The sequence below is a fragment of the Hirundo rustica genome, chromosome 1 (assembly GCF_015227805.2).
Source record: "Hirundo rustica isolate bHirRus1 chromosome 1, bHirRus1.pri.v3, whole genome shotgun sequence".
Taxonomy (NCBI): Eukaryota; Metazoa; Chordata; class Aves; order Passeriformes; family Hirundinidae; genus Hirundo; species Hirundo rustica.
In genome coordinates, this window is record NC_053450.1 from 144,945,240 (window position 1) to 144,961,831 (window position 16,592).

The window sequence follows — 16,592 nt, forward strand, 5'->3', positions numbered from 1 at the left end:
AGCCCCAAGATACTTTCCATGTTGTAACCTTTTATTTCCACCTCATCTGACTGATCTGCTATGTGTCAAACTGAATGCCATTGCCTGGACATGGAACATTGTAGGCAATTATTTGGTAATAAAACCCTCCCTACCTAATTTTATGAATAATGGCAAGACAGAGCAGTGACAAAAACGGCACAATTTCATGCACTGTAGTTACAGCTGCCTGTAAATTCTTGCTGTGGGTATCCTCTCTGGAGCTTCACACAATCCCTTCCCTCCTTGTGTTTTAGGGAGTTAGCTTTGTGTTCCTTATGAGAGAAATTAAAAGAGAAGAAAAACCCCACCCCTAATTAAATAGTGAGAGAATTTTATAAATAGGCATAGTTACAATTATGTTCACTGAGACATTCACTGAGCCTCTGCACTCACAGTAATTGTCTCACCTTAAACTGCACTGCAGTTACCACTAATGTTCGTGTTCCAAAAGCTCCACAGAGTGGGAGAGGGATTAGCCTAATTGGTGATAAGAGAAATTGTAGAAGGCTCCGCAGTTTGCATGTAAGTCTCAGAAGTATTAATGCACTGGTTGGTTAAAATTAGGTAGAATGTGGATCTTCAAACAGGCTAAACTACTTTTGGGAATTCAGTGGTTCATAATTGAAGCCAAAAGTCCCCCTTTTACCTATTATTACCATAATAATTCTCCTATGTATAAGAAACTAAAATGGAGTTCTTCAGCAGTGTTCTATACTGCACAAAGAGTGTGTTTCCCATATATAATTTGTTAACATCAGGAATTTGGGTTTCTTTGAATTGATGATAGTGACAGCACATGAAAACACAGCTAATAATTATGCATTGGGTCCTACTTCCAATCCTACTAATAAAATGTTTTGAAAATCATAAACGGGGACTTTGTGACCTATTGATTTACACCTGGAAATATGCTGTGCCTGGATGTGCTTCTTGCTCTGCTTTTACAGCTTTTTGCACCTTTGTACATCTGACACCACTGCTCAGGGAACCCAGACTGGAGAGAGGTGGGGAGGAATGGATAGTGGATTGAATCAGTGGGATTCAACCCTAAATTCAGCAGAAACAAAATAAATTATTATGAACTGTGGAGTCTAGGAATAAAACTTTTGCAAACAATTCACAGGACAAGGGATAAAACAGAAAAAGGTAAGATTTAGAGTAGATATAAGGAAGAAATTTTTTCCAAAGACTGTTGAAACCCTGGCACAGATTGCCCAGAGAGGTGGTAAAAGCCCCATCTCTGAAAACACAGAGCCCTGAGACACTTGATCTAGTTGACTGCAGGAGGAATTGGAATAGGTGATCTCTAAGGAACTTTTCCAACACAAACTATTCTGTGATTCCATGAAATTCTCTTTTAGAAGATATTTGAGATCACAGGAGTACCAAGTAGCTCAGTTAATTCTACTTCACAAAGGTGACTTAATACTAAAAGTGGTTAGTTTAAGAAATTATACTTTTTATATGAGAACATAAAACATCTTCAAAGCCTAACTTGCTATATTCATGAAATTCCCAAGCCTCTATTTTTATTTTTGCCCAGTAATACTCCCTAGGTCTCTCCTGGAAAGAAAGCAAAAAACACAGATCTTGATATTGCTCAACTTTCTGCATCTGAAAATGTGTAATTAAATTAAATATCTCTGTATTTTACCAAAAGATCCTGACCTGGTAGAAACACTCAGAGCTTATTTCATGGATTAGTCACCTGGAAAACAGAAAATAAAATTGTGGCTATCTGTGATCTCCATTCTGGTGGGGTGTGATATGAAAATCCAGGACTTGATTTCTTTTTTGAGATGTTGGGGAAAGAGTTCAAATCGTGGTCTCTTGGGGGTATAATTTTATTACAAAATGAAAAATCTCAAGAGGCAATCATTGCTTCCAAGAGACAAGACCAAATATCATGGAGCGATTATTCTGCTAAGAGGATAATTGTCCCTAGAGCAGACTGGACTTACCAGTGCTGTGTCCCTTGGCTTTTCTCGCCCTCTGCCTCGTATATTGGTCCTCAGACGCTCATATTGGTTTTACAGGTTTTCAGTTCAAAACACCTGAAATAACGGGAAGCTGTTATGCAACATTCCAGAATGGTGTTTCCATAACACGGTGCTGAAGGGGTTGTACACCCTGGGATACGTCAGGATGATGCTGCAGGTGTTTGAGGATGTCACACTGTTAAAATAGCACAGGGAAAGTGTAAAACAGAGAAAGCCAAACTGGTTTTGTCATTTGGACAGACTTTGCTTGAAGACAGACCCTGTGTGAGCCTGAAGGTGTGCATTTCAGCTCTGGGAGTTCAGATGGATGATTAATTGTTCAGGAGGTAATGCCCCTGGACAAAAACAATTTCAGAAATTCTTCAGAGGGCAATTTTGTGTCTGCTTGGTCCTTTGTCCTTGATTGTTCTTTTCAAAACTTTCAATCTCTGTCCAGACTGGAAGTCCAGACAAGGAAGTCAACTGCCAAAGTTCAAGGGAATGATAGTGAATAACAAAACAGCAATTAGAAATTTCCTCTCTGGAAGAGGAAATAAAAAGAATTATTTTTTTTAAGATATAATTTTAAAATTTATTTTGGATAGTCTTAATTTTCAAGTAACCTTACAAAACAAATCTACTTGTCAAGGTCCTTTGGTTACCTTTGTCAGGGAGATGGTCTGACAGCACTCATTTCCTTGAGGAAAGAGTTTAGGGTCTGCCTTTCCAGCTACTTTAGGTTCCCAGAAAGTTCCTGACAGAGAACCAAACAAATTCTGCAGTTCTTAACTTCTTACTGTGTTGTACAGCTGCTGAATAAGGCTGGCTATTCATAAAGGAAATTGAGGACCCTGGACAAACTCCCAGTGCAATCCCTTTCATTTAAACAAAATTGAAAAATATCACTAATGAGGTGCCAAATTAAGGCAGCAAGTGCTCATATACATTCCAGGCAGCTGATTATCTCTCATCAAGGTGCCTAAGTAATACAGTCCTCATAATGAACTGATGGATTTGCAGGTCCAGTTAACACAAAAGTTCAACCTCAGACAAGTTAAAGTTAATCAAGTACAAAAAGGATTAAATTAGTACATTTAAATTCAACTGACAGAGGCATTAGAGCTGTGCTGCATTCCCTTATTTTCTGCTTTGGTGTTAAGTGTTGGGAAGAGAATGGCAGTTGAAGTATCCCACTCTTTGGGGACTTCATGCTTCAGTTCTTTACCACCCATGCATATGGAGTCGCTAATGACAGAGCAGCTACCCATCAGGGAATGCAATTCCACGTAGACATTTTCACCAAAATGGATTATTTCAGCCTCGTTGGTCACAGATTCTGTAGTTTTCCAGTGATTCATCTTACTATTAATAATGTCAGAGAATTTTAGGCCCTTGAATTAAATAATGATAAATAGGAGCCACCGAGCGAGCTCAGCAGAGGCAGTGCTGTTTATTTCAGTGTGAAGCTCTGTCAGGCCTGATAAATCGGATCCCTGAAATAGTTTATAAAGTACTGAATTGATGTGGCGGTTGGTGAGGGAGAGAATTAATGTTACGAAATAGGCCTGCAACCTAGATTTGATGAAAGCTGAGGAAAGCCTTTTATATAAATTCCGTGTCTGTGTAGGAAAAGGTTGCAGTGAGAGGTGAAAGAGCTGCACAGGGAAATAATGTGCTTCTGTAATCTCGGTGGGTACAGGTCAGGGAAGAAGGCGCTCTGCGGATGCCAGCAGTGCCGCAGCTCTGTGGCGCTGCACCAGAACTGTGCCAAGAGGAGGGGTGGTCACAGGCTGCTCATTTATAATACCAAACACTGAGGACACATGCACAAAAGAAAAATGAAAGGCTTTCTAAAGATGCAGAAGAGGCTTCTGAGTTCCACACGGCTGTCTGTGCCAGGCTGCTGGGAAGGAAGGGATCCTTGATGTTGTCCGCAGTAGTGCAGTTGCTGTTTCTAATCTCTGGCTGAATTAATGGTTTCTTCTTCAGATCACTTCATAAAAATCCACTGGAAAATGCATGTTAAATCATCTTCCATGTGGTTCATAATTCTAGGTGGGTGTTTTCCAATTGCAGCAAATAGGATTGCTAATACGGTGGCCAGTAGCAGAGCTGGCTGATCTGTGAGTGCTGGGCCACTCAGCTTTCAGGAAAAACATGTTACCCACAGAAATGGGAACTTTTCAAAGCTGCTTACTGATGGAATTGTGCACATAATTGCTGTTAAAGTTAGTGAGACCTGGTGAAACCAAATGTTACAAGTGTTCAGTAATGCAGGTGCAATATTTCTGGACCATCACACTAAGCTGAGGGGAAAGATGACAAAAGTATTTATCCAGCTGTTCCAGTTGTGGCAACATACCAGCAATGAACACCTTACTTACATGTTTTATTTATTGCTAGGGATTTATATGCTATATTGTTATTTAAGTCTTTAAATAGGAAGTTCCTTTCTGAGATCCTGATGCATGGTGAATCATAGAATATGCTGAATTGGAAGGGATGAATCAGGATCACTGAGCCCAACTTCTGGCCTTGTGCAGGACACCCCAAGAATCACACCAGGTGCCTGAGAGCATTGTCCAAAGCCTTCTTGAGCTCTGTCAGGCTGATACTGTGACCACCTCCCTGGGCAGCCTGTTCCAGTGCCCAACCACCCTCTGGGAGAAGAACCTTTTCCTGATATCCAACCTAACCCTGACTCAGCTTTGTGCCATTTCCTAAAATTCTGTCACTAGTCATGAGAGTGAAGCTATTGGTACCTGCCCCTTCTCCTCTGCTCACAAGAATCTGACTGCACTGAGCTCTTCCCTCAGTTCCCTCTTCTCCAGGCTGAACAGACCAAGTGACCTCAGCCACTCCTTACACAGCTTTTCTTCAAGGCCCTTCAACATCTTTGTGGCCTCTTTTGGACACTCCTTAATAATGTCTTTTTCTGTAATGAGGTGCCCAAACTGGCCCCCAACACTCGAGGTGAGGCTGCCCCAGCCCAGGGCAGAGCAGGACAATCCCCTCCCTTGCCCAGCTGTGCCTGATGTCCCCCAGGATGGGGTTGACTCTTCTGGCTGCCAGGGCACTGCTGGCTCATGTTCAACTTGCCATGGACCAGGACCCCTGGAACCCTTTCTGCAGGGCTGCTCTCCAACCTCTCATTCCCCAATCTATACACACAGCCAGGTTTGCCTCATGCAGGGGAATTCTGTGGGTGGAGTTCTTGATGCTTTTTACTCCTTATTCACTCAGTCTGTTGTGCTTCTTTTTGATTTCATATTTGCCCATGAGGAGACCCTAAAGGGACGAAAGGAGGAAGGGCTTTTCTTGATGTCACTCCCTTTCCTGGCATTGTCTCACAAAACTAAGGGCCAAAGCAATGATTATTCACGTGGGTCATAGGCTTCAAACCATGTCCTAGCCACAGGATGAGGCAGTTAGACTGGGGATGATGGCTTAAACAATTCTGCATCTGCTTTTTCCTACAAGATAGTAAAGAGAGAAAAATATGGTAGATGTTTATCATCCCTGAAGGCGTGTTCTAGGTCTCATTATTAGTCCGTTCTTTTTTTTCTCCATTAAATGGGTCACTGTTATTGCAGGTATTTACCATCCACATTTTACAGAGTTATAGCATATCCAAGACCTGAAAACAAGAGCCATAGCTATTCTTATACAGCTCAGTCAGTAGAAAATCTGATCAATCTTACAGGGGAATCAGTGGGTTAAGATCTAAAGGGTAATACTTTCATGCAGTTTAAATGTATAATATCAGAACCATATAAATGGTTAGATAATATTCAGCATTTAGACTGAGTTTTGGGTAAAGCTTTGGTGTTCCATTTTTTTTTCCCATCAGGTTTATCTCATCTCTACTAACAACCATAAAATTACTCTGTAAATTGCATAAGTGCACGCAGTATCAAAACAATGAGAGCGCCATCAGGATAGAAAAATAAATATACCTTTCCCTTAAATATATTATTTATCAGTGAGGCACGTGGAAATGACTGATCCCTGTTTCCTGTCTCCCTAGTCTTTGGTCCTTCCTTGATCTCTGAAAAACACAAATCTGATTTCGAGTGCTTTATGCAAGGAGGAAAAATATAATGTGCTCAATTAAACAGTATTCTGATTACCTTAATATGGACAATTTAATCTCTTAATCTTCAGTATCACAAGATTAGGGGAAGATTGTAAACTATAAAGTAAAAACAAGGGAAGACTTTCAAAAAGTTCCCCTTAGTACCAATACAAAAATATGTATTTAGAAATGACACAATAATGCAATTTTTCTTCAGCTTAATCTATTTTGTTCCTTTCTAATTCTGTTTGAAATAAGAAAGAATTTTTGAACATGAAATAGCTTGAAGGAGTTTAGAGAAATGTCCTGAAAACAGTGAAAAAACTCCCAGACACTCAGCTCACCTTATTTTCTATATTTGCAATACAGATACCAGCACCTGAGCTAATTGCTGTAGTCTGCCTTTACAGTCAACAGAGAGAAACAAACACTTTTACTGCCTTGTGTTAGCATGAGAAGGATTTATTCTTGTAAGCACATCTCTAACCCCTTCCATGACCCCACCCCAATATATAGCAGTGCATTCCAGCAGCTGGAAAGTGATGTTTGTTCATGGATGGGAATGCCAGATATAGTCCTGCCATAGTCCTTAGCTCCCTGTCCTATTTTAAATAAAAAGTGTTTTACTCCACTCCCCAAAATGTGTTTTAGTGAGTTATTGATAGAAAAGTCCAGTTCTGTTTGATTAATTAATGTCTTGTGGTGTTTTACCTTTTTTGTATATTTATTTTCAATCTGTTTCAGTTTTCTGTTGCATAACAATCTCATATTACCATGGTCCTATTTCCCTGCCTCCACCTGATTTAATTTGTAGTAAATCTTTAGAACATATCTAACACATCACAGCCTGGGTCCACCTAGAAAGATGTGTTATGAGATGCAGCTCCTCCAGAGAGGGATGTTGGTGGGGGCAAAACAAATTATAAAACCAGCTGGGAAGTGATTCAGGATAACCACAACAGCTGAAGTTCTTCTCAAGGAAAAGAGATACAGGTAGCAGAGAATCCTCTTTGAGAGGCTGGGATAGCTGGAGGAAAAATTAGGATGAAAAACTGTGTAAAAACATTTCAGAGAGAAATATCTTTTGTGGAATCTGCTTGGAAAGTATCCAGAAGGGACAGAGGATGTGAATATCTTGATTTCGAGACTGACAAGTCTGTCATACAGTGAATGATATCCTAACACAAGTCTTTCTGTAGGGGGAAAGCTTAGAGATACTCTCCCATTCAAGCATGTTTAATAGGTTTTTTAGTAATTACAGTGAACATTAGCAATGAATGTGGGCAACTCTGTGACTGCTGATGAAGCATCAACTTCAAAATTGCTTGTGATGCATTAGGACTAGCAAACAAATTAAACTTAAGGAAAGTTTTAAAAAATGGAGGTATTTTTAAAATTTTTAAATGAATATTATATGTAAACTAATAAAATAAAACTGTCTGAAATTCATCCAATGTGAATTTTAAATACACTTACTGTGTTCTATCTTTATTTTTCTGCTGGATAGCTAAAACTGACAGTAGAGTTTCTGGATGTTGAAAATCCATTACAGGCCTGTCCTTCAGGATGAGGACCTGAATTTCTATTTTAATCAAAGCTAAATTTCTATCAGTAAAGCTGGTAATTTTGGGGCCCGCCTTTAATTTGTACAGCTATGCATAGTACCAACACTGAACTGTAGCTCTATGGTATAAAGCAGTATTAAGCAGAAAGTATATTCTTCAAAGTCTTTTTTGCATCCCTGTCTTTTCCTCACAAGACTTCTCATCTGAACCTGAGAGGGTTAAGACCCAGAAATTTTCAAGCTATAAAATATGCCTTGTGGAAGAGACAATGAGAGTTTCTAACTATTGGAAATCAACATTCTATGTTCCTTAAAACGGTCCTTCACTGCCTTTCTTCCTTGGAAATTGCAGATTCCTTGAGACTGTATATGACCTCCCTTCAGAGAGCAAATATATTTATCCCCTGCTAGAACTGAACTAGGTGTACTTGATTATATCATGTATATCCAACAGCTTAACCTGCTCCATGCCATAAGCTAACATCAGGACAGGAGTTCATTGAATGTTTCTCTCAGCTAATGCAAATGAAATGAAAGGCTGGAACCCTTTTTAATCTATTCAATCAAATATGTATTCATATTAAGTAATTTCTCCAGCCTGCTCTCTCTGTGTCCTCAAAGAATCCTGACAGCACAGGAAAATCTCCAGTAGGTGTCTCTGACAATGAGTATATTCCATTCTCTCTGCTTGAATCCCAGAATTTATGTTTTATAATGCTTGTTACAAACATTTGTGATACCCTGCCAAGGAGTAGAACTAATATCTCTGAAACAAGTGTCAAGTCCTAATAGGTGAAGCGCTGAGGTAGAGGTTGGTGAAATGAAGGTAATCAGTGGAAAATAAAGAGGAGAAGGATTTTAACAGTGCCTGTAGCACTGTTTTCCTGTAGTATACGTTACCTCTCATCATGACTCAGCTCTAAAGAGTCAGGTTAGGGCTGTTGGTGGACAAGGCAACGTTCTCTCCCAGATCCATCTGGGAAGAACTAGACAATAAGCATTTAGGAGATGTTTCTGCCCATTTTAATATGCAGTCATTCAGGTTCTGTGGCTCACAACTAGAGAGGAAATATTAATTTCATTATCAAAAATCTCAGACTTCATGTCAAACTGTAGGGGGTTTTTAGGCTTTCACAGTTTCTCCTTTGAAAACTGTTGTTTTTTTTCAGACCAATCAAGTATCCAACCTCAGTCCTCTGAGCTGTGGCAAGTGGGTGTAACACTGCAGTGTAGCAGTGACCTGTAAGAGGTACAGCTCTAGACAGGTCTCTAGACATCAGCTGGAAATAAACTAAGTGTCGTATGGGAAAACCACCCATTGGAGCGCTATATTTACGCCTCTTTCTTCAAACTCAAGCACTCAGCAGTGCTTCCTCTTCACTCAGGGTGAGTGCTGCTGCATTGATTTCACCTGTAAAAAATAAAATAAGGTTCTTCGGTCGTTTCATAGTGTTGGTAGAGGACTATAATCTGCTTCATCTCCTTCTTTTTTGGATGTAAACAGTTGAACCATAGATTTCCCGCATCTTTGCCTGTGTTGTTGTAGATATGAAAGCATGGTGGAAGATGGAAAAACATCATGTTAAATAATTATATTTTCTGGCCTCCAGGTCTTTGGCTTGATAGTGGTGAAAAGTTTGATAGCTGGGATGGGAATTGATATGTAGGTGGCTTTGTCCACATAAATTGAAATAAATTTAATTCCCTAGACGGTTAGGCAGATTCAGGCTAGTTCTTACAAAGACAGACTTAGATAAAATCTTTTGAAGATAATACATAAATATTTGCTTTTGAATCAGTACATAAAAAACCTACAAGTTCCTGCTTTTCCTATCACTGATCTGTCCCCCTGGATCACTTCAATTTTAATGCTCTTGTTCAACCAACTTTATTAATTTCTCAAAATTGACTTCAAGGTAACTGTTTATACAGAAAGATTATACCAAGCACAGCTTTTACAATTCAGCTGCAGCTTCCATATACTGTGATTAAAAATGTCCTGATTTAGTCTATTATCATGGAAACACAAGAAATACAAAGAAATTTGTGTCATGTCATTTTTACAAAACAGCAATGGCACATGAAGAAACAGGCATGAAGAAAACACAGCAGTGTTTTGTAAAATCTTTTTTTAATCTAACTTTATGGATAAAACAGTTAAAAATTCCAAAAAAGCCTGTAATTTATTAATAGTAATAATCAAGTTACCTGGGGGAATAATCTGAAATTAGAATATACGGTTTGCTATCCATATCCACAGCAGTAAAGGTTATCATATTAACCTTTTCACTTTAGCACTGGAATAATAAATCTAATTAAGAGCTTTTACCAAAATAAATAGTTCTCTTGGAAAGCAGATTTTTAAAACAGGGAGACTCCTAACTCTTCTCTTCTTAGCTGTTCAGAGTTTATTCCCAGAACTTTCAAAGCTCACCCTTTTCCTATCACCATAGAACTACCAACACTGCAGGTAGTGTTGGTAACACTAACAGGTTAACCAAATCCCTTCACTAGTAATCAAAAAACTTCCAAGCTATTGTTCGTGTCCATCAGTGGATGGCATTCAGGTCAATTTTCCTCTTTCCTTCTTTCCCAGTGCTGTTTTAGCTCTCCCTGAAAAGAACAAAAACATGTGCATGTGATAGCAAGGATGTAGGTTATTCTGAATGGTGTAAGACAATTCCTACATATTAATATCCTGATCTTGATGAGTTTCATGATTAGAGACTTGGAGACACATTTGCTTCTCTCTTGCTGGGACATCTTGTTCTTGTCACATAATCACAGAATCACAAAATAAGCTGGTTTGGAAGGGACTCACCAGGACCATTGAGTCCAACTCCTGGCCCTGCACAGGACATCCCAGGAGTCACACCATGTGCCTCAGACCATTGTCCAAACACTTATTGAACTCTGTCAGGCTGGTGCTGTGACCACTTCCCTGGGGACCCTGTTCAGTGTTCAGGCCATTCCCTGGGATCCTGTCACATGTCACTGCAAAGAAGAGATCAGTGTCATGCAGCTTCACTCCAGCTCTGAATTACAGCTGGAAGGCAAGGTCCCAATGTGCAAAGGACAGGTTGGGACAGTTAGAGAAGAGCCAAAAATGTGTCTGTTTCCTACACTGCAACTTCCTGGAAGGCAAGTTTCCTAGGAAATTTTCCCTGTATCTATGCATGACCATGACACACTGAGCATCTTCTCTCTGCTTGACATGTGGATACCTTGCTGGTGTTTTAGGTAGCATCCTGTAGATTTTCTTTTGACATAAATTGGAGTTAATTTACTTCTTAATAAAGGCACTTAGATAAACTGTTAATGAATGACAGTGGATCTTGGCTTTTAAAGTACCTTACAGCTTTTTTTTTTCCCAGTAAAAACCTGTAGAAAAATGTAATGAGTTAAAATCTATAGAAACTTTGCTAATTATCAAAACATCCTGCATTTGTCTATATTACTCTCCTTTTTTTCCTATAACTATTACCCTTGAGAGCTAACATTTGTGAGGACTCTTTTGGGTTTTTGCAGATATAAAGTTGAATTTTTTCTACAAATATTTCTGATTAAGCAGATTATTGTCACTCTTGGCATTCAAATTTAAAGGCATTTGAATGATATTAGACATCATACTGAAGTTTTTTTGTTTCCTGGTTATGTAAGTTGTACAATTTTAGAATCTGAACTGTATTGCTAAGTAGTTCTCCATCCTGAACATGCTTCTCTACATGCTTTTTAATAGTCTCATAACTTTTTCAGCTTCAACAAAATAGTTTGACAGAATATTTAAAGGCAGCTAAATCAAAGAGATTCTAAAGTATCAACCTGAAACCTCAGATGTGGCTGTGTAGTCTGAGAAACCTATTGCTAACTTGAAAGCATGTAGGGAGAAACAGAATTTTCAGTATAAATGGTGGCTTTCAACCCTTATCTTTAGGCAGACACCGCTGATGTCCTTCACCATTGCCTTTCATCAATAGAATTCAATCCATAATGTTAAAACTAATCTAAATGTCTTTCATTTCCATCTGAAACTTATATTTACTTACCTATTAGTGTTTTATATATATAAAAACAGTAAAAAACCCACCAAAAAAATCAAACCAAACCAAACCAAACCAAACCAAACCAAAACAAAACAAAACAAAACAAAACAAAACAAGAAGTAGACTAAATAAAAGTCAGCAGGTAAATTAAGCTACAAAATTTCAGGAAGTCTTAAAGTAGATGTACAATCCCACTTCAGCCCATTTAGTACACCATAAGATAATCAAGCTGTTGTAGATGCTCACTTGATTGTTTCTTCAGAGAATGGCACACTACATTGGATGTACTCCTCATGCCCTTCACTACTTTTTTTTCCCTTTTTGGTTGATGGAATAACACTATCATAATGCAAGACTTTGTCATATGCTCTTTACCCACAGTTAGTATAGTATCCACACTTTTCCCATAGAAAATTTTGACATATCTGAGAGTTCAAAGGTACATTTTAATTTATTTTCACAGCAGCACGTTTAAAATAGGGAGAAATATTAAAATTTTTTAGAAGTGAAGAATTAAAATACCCACATAAGAAGTTCAAAATTACACGCTCAGTTTTGACACAACCTATATGCTTTAAATGTTCTACCAGGTCCTACAATTTTCCTACTAATTAAACTGTAAATGATAAACCATTATTCAAATAAGTTGCCAAAAATCTCCAGGCCAGACACCAAGTGACCATTCACGAAAATATTCTGGTCATGCTTTGTTTCACAAATTTAACCCACGAAAGCTAAGAGCTCTCCTTTCTTTTTCCATAATCTTTAGCTCAGTCCTTGCTTGCCTTCTAAATTCTGTAACATTAACAGTACATGAGAGGTCTTCATTAGATGGGTCTGTGTAAGTTTCTTCCTTGAGCAAGTTCCTCTGTGCTGAATGGGGCCAGAGCTGTGGAAATGAATCCTTTGATCACACACTTTTGACTGCCAAATCCATTCACAGTGCCTGCTAGTCTGGCCTGGTGATCTACTGTAAAAAGAACAGTTCAAGGCAAATATGGACAGTCCTGAGAAAATTAATTATATTTGGTATCATTCTGTACATCACTGAAATGGTTTTTATCAGTGGGGCAAAGTGAATTGCACACGCTGGTGACCAGACATGATCCATTGTGAAGGCATTGTGAGTACAGGGAGTGTTACCCATCCCACCTCTAATTAACAGAACTAAAGGGCATTATTTCAGTGGTGATGGGAATGATTGTGATTCCTAAAAGTAGAACTGAACCAAATCAATCTGAGCCCAGTAGACCCAATCCAATTATAAAGGAGATAATCTGTTTTATGAGAGTGAAACACGGCCTACAAAGAAGACATGATGATAACTAAAAGAAGGAAGAATTATGATTAGTTCAGCTTTCATTTTGCATAGTTGCTCTGATAATTTTTTCAGTGTATTTAATAGTCCATATTTACATACAATCAAAATTGATGAAGCTTATCAGTAACACCACTTGTATCAACAGTGTTAATCTAAAAAAAAAAGTCCAGAGAATAAACACTTACTTTTTAACTCAGTCTTATAGTTCAGACTGCCTTTCACATTCACTAGCCTCACTAGAGGCTATACTAAATAGTTAAATTGGGAATAGATGAGCTATTTAATTAATAAAAAGCAAAGTAGATATTTATCACTTCTTGATTTTTTATCATTTGATATAATGTTGTTCTAAACCAGATTTCCTTTGAAAGCTAGAAACATTGGGATGTTTTAGAGGTAAGTACATAGCTGCAAAGTGACTACAAGGTTCTACCAGCTGTAATTAACATATCTCATTATTATTGAATTTATTCTATGATCTCATGAAACATATGAGCGTGGAGTATCTGCAGCAGTAGAAAAGGATCATTAAATATTATGTCACCAAGTCTTCCAATTCAGATCTGTCTCAAGAGACTGAAAAATTCTGCTAGAGAGTTTTGGAATCAAGAAATGTCAAAAAGATTATTCAAAGTAAAACAGTGAATTGCTAGAGTATGCAGATTTCCAGAGAGCAGGCTTTTTGCTCTTGGCACTGACAGTTCTAGTACAGACTAGAGAGTCAATGTCATAAACTAATGTTCCTCAGCAGAAAACTTGAAAATGGACCAAGATTCACTCTTTTTGAAGTCTGTTTGGCATGAATAAACCAGCAGTAGATATTTACCTTACACTTCCACTTGAGCAGATCCTCTGGGCTACCACTGCAGTCAGAAGAGAGCAACAGACCACCTAAAACACAGGCCAGCTGACCTTAAAAGAAGATCCAAAATGAATCAGTGCCTCTTCCTCCATACTGTTTATAGAGGCAGAAGTGGGTGACTTACTGCAGACACCTGAAATGATGTGAGATGAAACCCCACACAGGGAAGGATACTTGATTTTCAGGTTTTTTTCGTGCACATTTTTATTGCATCTGCATATCTTTACTAACATTTCTCTCTATACTTCTCTTGTCTTTTGTATAGGATAGGAGATAATCTTGGGAGTGAAAGGTAAGGCTTAACTGTATGCTACCAAAATATCATGATTCACTGGACAATATCCTAGATGAATGGGTTGAAAAAGAAAGACAGACAGATGCATATATGAGATTAATTTTTTGTTAAATTCTTTGGGCTCTTTTGATGTATAAGGCTATGCGTCCTCACTGTAACTGTTCTAGTATTTTACTTGATTCATCCATAGTTTAGAGGATTTTAAAGAATAGGCCAGGTTCCTGTCAGATAAATCTCCCCTGTTTTGCAGGTAAAAAAGGAACAAAACTAGATTTATGACTGTAAATACCTTTTTTCTTTTAAGGGCTGAATTGATAGACACCTTCCCATGAGACTCCCTATAGATATGTTGACTACCTTAATGACTATTCCATATCAAGCCCACTCCGCTAGAGAGCTGTTAAATTAAAAGTCTGCTGTTTGAAGCAAAAGCTACAAACTGAATTTCAAACACCTAATAAGATACTGAAAATTACCTCTAGCTTTCAGATGTCACATACTGTAAAAATACAAATTAGATTGTAAAATTCAGCCTAGCCATAATTAACAGTATGATGTGTTCAAATAATCAAACATTATTCTCAGAGGAGTCTATAGAAGGAGATTATGAGCGGTAGCTCACTAATCACTATATGACAGCTATTTTTATGTCATTGATCTAAACTGCCTTGTCTATTTTGTCAGTGTCACTCAGCATCTTTTAAAAAAGGTGATATTTTCCCCCCCACAGAGACAGCTCGTCCTACAGCTCCAATTGATGTCAACCTTTGCTCACAGTTATCATCTGCACACAGCCAGGCTTCATTTTAAATCAGAGAAGTAGGGATAAATAAAACTGGATAGCTTTCAATTCTAATCACATCCTATTTTACCTCGAATCAGCTAAAAAAGTTATCATGAATTGATGGGTGTTTTTTTCTGTGCAAGTTAAAAAGTAAGTTTAAGATTTTCAAATTTTCTAAAAAATAGTCTCTTAGATCTCTTATCTTTTTTGAAGAAAGAGTTCTTCTTTTCTTGGAGAATGAAAAAGCCTGAAGGACTTTATTATTTTTAATAATAGAAAGGAATTATTTCAGGAAGAGAAAAAAATCAGATGTATTTTGCAAAAATAGAAAACGAGACAGTCACTATATTTTGTGTTCTTAGATAGTCAGCACAGATTCCCATATTTCCCAAACCATAGTAATTGAATTTCACAGCTCCACTCCTGATATTCACATTTGCAAAATTTTCTCAAATCCATAAAGCATGACACAGATGTAAACTCAAAGCAGCTGAAGGGTTCAACCTTCTTGTATATTCCTCTTTAGTACTTAGTATCTATGTTAAAAAAAGTGAAGCTTCTGCAATTTAACCTTTTTTTTTTTTTTTTTTTGAATGTGTTTCTCCATTGCATATCGCCAAGCACAGGAATATGAAAGAGAATAAAAATTCTTACCTACCCTCTATGTGTAGTTTAGCCTAATCCTTGAAAATAAAAATAAAAAGCCATGAATAAGAACTGGGGCTAGCCAAGTGTGTAATATGCTGCACTAACAAGACTCACTAGAGAGTAAATCACCTATGACTTAGCTTCCGGAACACACAGACAGTTAAGGAAAAAATTTACACCATGCGATATCCTTCTGCAATATAATCCAGTGATAGTCAACTCTAACCTCACTTTGGAACTCAAACAGAACTGCTCCAGAATTATTTATAAGGTTAGGCAGAGTTGCACTTGGCTTGTTAAAAGTATTTCTTTTGATTTTACTAGAGTCAAAGGAGAGCATACAAAACCATAATTGGGGAGGATGTTCTTAAAAACTGTAAGTTTAGCGGCACTTCTCTGAGAATTTCAAACAGATTGTGTCTGGTTAGAAAAAAAATGTACTCCAAGATTCAGCTCTTTAAAAAATACATAGCATGTGTCTATACCAAGAGTATGTAGGATGTCTGGACTGGGTTCCTACCTCTGCCTTGAATCTCTGCTCAATTGTAGCAACATTGTTAAATCTCTGTAGTTCAGTTCCATGTCTATAAAGGAGATGTAATTTTTCTTTCTTCTGTTTTTTACTTTCTTTTCTTTACCTCAGGAAATGGGCAGTCTTTTCTTTATTACTTTGAAAGCGTAGCCACGGAAACCAAACAGTAGAAATATCATCAGCAAATAAAATCTAGGTTTTGATTTTTGGTGACCTTGCTAATCATCAGATATTTGAGATAGAACAGTTATAACTTAAAAATGGCCATAAAAGAAGTGAAGAATGGCAGTAAATAGCCTATCCTGTGAATATTGAAGTACATTTAACTTAACTTCATTATGACAAGCTGGGCTGCAATAACTGTTTCCATAATTCAGAATTAAAAATACTGGGGACTAAGACTGTGAAGCTCCCCTAGAGTATTTCAAAATAATGTGCCACATGACATAAATGTAATCCTCTACAAAG